Source organism: Ambystoma mexicanum, chromosome 3q, assembly GCF_040938575.1.
Source record: "Ambystoma mexicanum isolate Mex_15411 chromosome 3q, UKY_AmexF1_1, whole genome shotgun sequence".
In the NCBI taxonomy this organism is placed as follows: domain Eukaryota; kingdom Metazoa; phylum Chordata; class Amphibia; order Caudata; family Ambystomatidae; genus Ambystoma; species Ambystoma mexicanum.
In genome coordinates this window covers 1,139,041,124-1,139,043,623 of record NC_090926.1, presented here as the reverse complement: position 1 = coordinate 1,139,043,623, position 2,500 = coordinate 1,139,041,124, and the positions used below count along the sequence as shown (strand labels likewise).

The following is a 2,500-nucleotide window of genomic DNA, read 5'->3' as shown; positions in this document are numbered from 1 at the left end:
GCCCCCTACCTGCGACACAGTGAAAGTACAGTCTTTTGCTGCCCTGTGCAAGCTAGGGGACTGAAGGCACAGCTTTCTGCCACAACAGCAGAGAGCAGAGGAAGGGCGCCCAGGAGGACCGTCAGAGGGTGGTGAGACCCCTGTCCTCTCAGCCCCGATCGGCCCCGATCGGCCAAGACCTCTCTATTTGGGCAGAAGGGACCCATTCTGCGGTCCTCTGAGGCTTAGGGCCACATGCCCAGAAGGCCCACCACCCAAATCTTTGCCATATGGCTTAGACTAACTACCGGACCACTCGTGCGGCCATTTATTCCTCTGGAGCCTGTCAAAATGGCCTGCCGAAATTGGCTCCCAGGAGGCCTCTGCAACTCGATTTGCATAGAGACAGCCCCTGCCCAGGCATGCTTCCAAACAGGACACTGTTAACAGTTTCAATTTGGAGCTGGCAGAAGCCAGTGCAACCTAGTGAAGGTGAGGCTCTGCTGCCTGGCCACTTGCTAGGTTTATTAGCACAGATCTGTCCCTGGCACTTAGTCTGAGCTTGGCAGGGAGGGGAAATGGCATTTAGGGAACTTGGGCCAGACCATAGAGATTCTGACTTTTGAATGCATTTTCAAGGGTCATGGGAGGGCCAAAAGGGAACGGTGCAGAGCGGCATAAAGTAAGGGGCGGAGGAGACATTGTGTGTGGCTAAAGTGTTAAGTTTATAGTAGAAACAGGTTTGCTCAGGAGTAGTCGTGGCCGAGTGGTTAAGGCGATGGACTAGAAATCCATTGGGGTTTCCCCGCGCAGGTTCAAATCCTGCCGACTACGGTGCAGCGCCCGCTTTTATTGTTTACTCTTTTCTGGTGTGGAAAACAATCTTAAAATAGCAGTATAATACAATTACTAAAGGAGGCTGCGGCGCACTTGAGCTATTCAAGCAAGATCCTAGGAGTAAAAGCGGCTTCATCCTTTAGGCCAACGCAGAGAAACTGGTACGTTTTGACGGGTTTCGTTTTGCAATTTCAAACATATATGTACATTTAAAAGAAACTTGTGAGGAGAAAGAACGGTGCATGATGAGAGAGAAGGGTGGAAAGTACAGGACAAGATCTAGAGGCAAGGCGGTAGAGACTAAGGACTCTTCTGTGTAAGCACAGCACGATCTTTCGAGTGAGAGTTTCACTCTCATGGGTAGTCGTGGCCGAGTGGTTAAGGCGATGGACTCGAAATCCATTGGGGTCTCCCCGCGCAGGTTCGAACCCTGCCGACTACGCCTCGGTTTGAACTGAGCTGCAATTTTGCAATTTGCTCGGAAATGTCCCCAAAACAAGATGTAAACATGCATGTTGATTATAGGATGGACGATAAAGCAGACATTGGGAAGACTCCCATCCAGGACTCTCTGACTGTTAGGGGTGGGGGCCACGATTATATTTCCACCCTGACACTAGTTGCCGCTAGAGCCATCGACGCCTGGCATCGCCTCCGTCTGTAAGAAGCCCATCCTGCGCTTTTCCTTGCCTGCATCTTTACAGCAGATATTGGGAGGGGTCCATGTGGATACAGAGGATGGAGCAACTGGCACGCAAGCTATCTGCCGAGCCTTTTTTGTGTGTCAGCACAAGGGTTCTCGTGTCACTTCTAGACCTTCCTTGGCAGATGCATTCAGGAGAGGCCCCCTACCTGCGACCCAGTGAAAGTACAGTCTTTTGCTGCCCTGTGCAAGCCAGGGGACTGAAGGCACAGCTTTCTGCCACAACAGCAGAGAGCAGAGGAAGGGCGCCCAGGAGGACCGTCAGAGGGTGGTTAGGCCCCTGTCCTCTCGGCCCCGATCGGCCAAGACCTCTCTATTTGGGCAGAAGGGACCCATTCTGCGGTCCTCTGAGGCTTAGGGCCACATGCCCAGAAGGCCCACCACCCAAATCTTTGCCATATGGCTTAGACTAACTACCGGACCACTCGTGCGGCCATTTATTCCTCTGGAGCCTGTCAAAATGGCCTGCCGAAATTGGCTCCCAGGAGGCCTCTGCAACTCGATTTGCATAGAGACAGCCCCTGCCCAGGCATGCTTCCAAACAGGACACTGTTAACAGTTTCAATTTGGAGCTGGCAGAAGCCAGTGCAACCTAGTGAAGGTGAGGCTCTGCTGCCTGGCCGCTTGCTAGGTTTATTAGCACAGATCTGTCCCTGGCACTTAGTCCGAGCTTGGCAGGGAGGGGATATGGCATTTAGGGAACTTGGGCCAGACCATAGAGATTCTGACTTTTGAATGCATTTTCAAGGGTCATGGGAGGGCCAAAAGGGAACGGTGCAGAGCGGCATAAAGTAAGGGGCGGAGGAGACATTGTGTGTGGCTAAAGTGTTAAGTTTATAGTAGAAACAGGTTTGCTCAGGAGTAGTCGTGGCCGAGTGGTTAAGGCGATGGACTAGAAATCCATTGGGGTTTCCCCGCGCAGGTTCAAATCCTGCCGACTACGGTGCAGCGCCCGCTTTTATTGTTTACTCTTTTCTGGTG

The 2,500-nt window shown here is 52.4% G+C and overlaps 3 non-coding genes across 3 annotated transcripts; all 3 read left to right on the top strand.

Annotated features, from left to right (window-relative positions):
- Positions 1–731: 731 nt before the first annotated feature.
- On the top strand, positions 732–813 carry TRNAS-AGA (transfer RNA serine (anticodon AGA)). The gene has a single exon. It is a non-coding gene; the product is annotated as a tRNA-Ser (tRNA).
- Positions 814–1,176: 363 nt separating this feature from the next.
- TRNAS-CGA (transfer RNA serine (anticodon CGA)) lies at positions 1,177–1,258 on the top strand. Its single transcript has one exon. It is a non-coding gene; the product is annotated as a tRNA-Ser (tRNA).
- Positions 1,259–2,380: 1,122 nt separating this feature from the next.
- TRNAS-AGA (transfer RNA serine (anticodon AGA)) lies at positions 2,381–2,462 on the top strand. The gene has a single exon. It is a non-coding gene; the product is annotated as a tRNA-Ser (tRNA).
- The last annotated feature ends 38 nt before the right edge of the window (positions 2,463–2,500 follow it).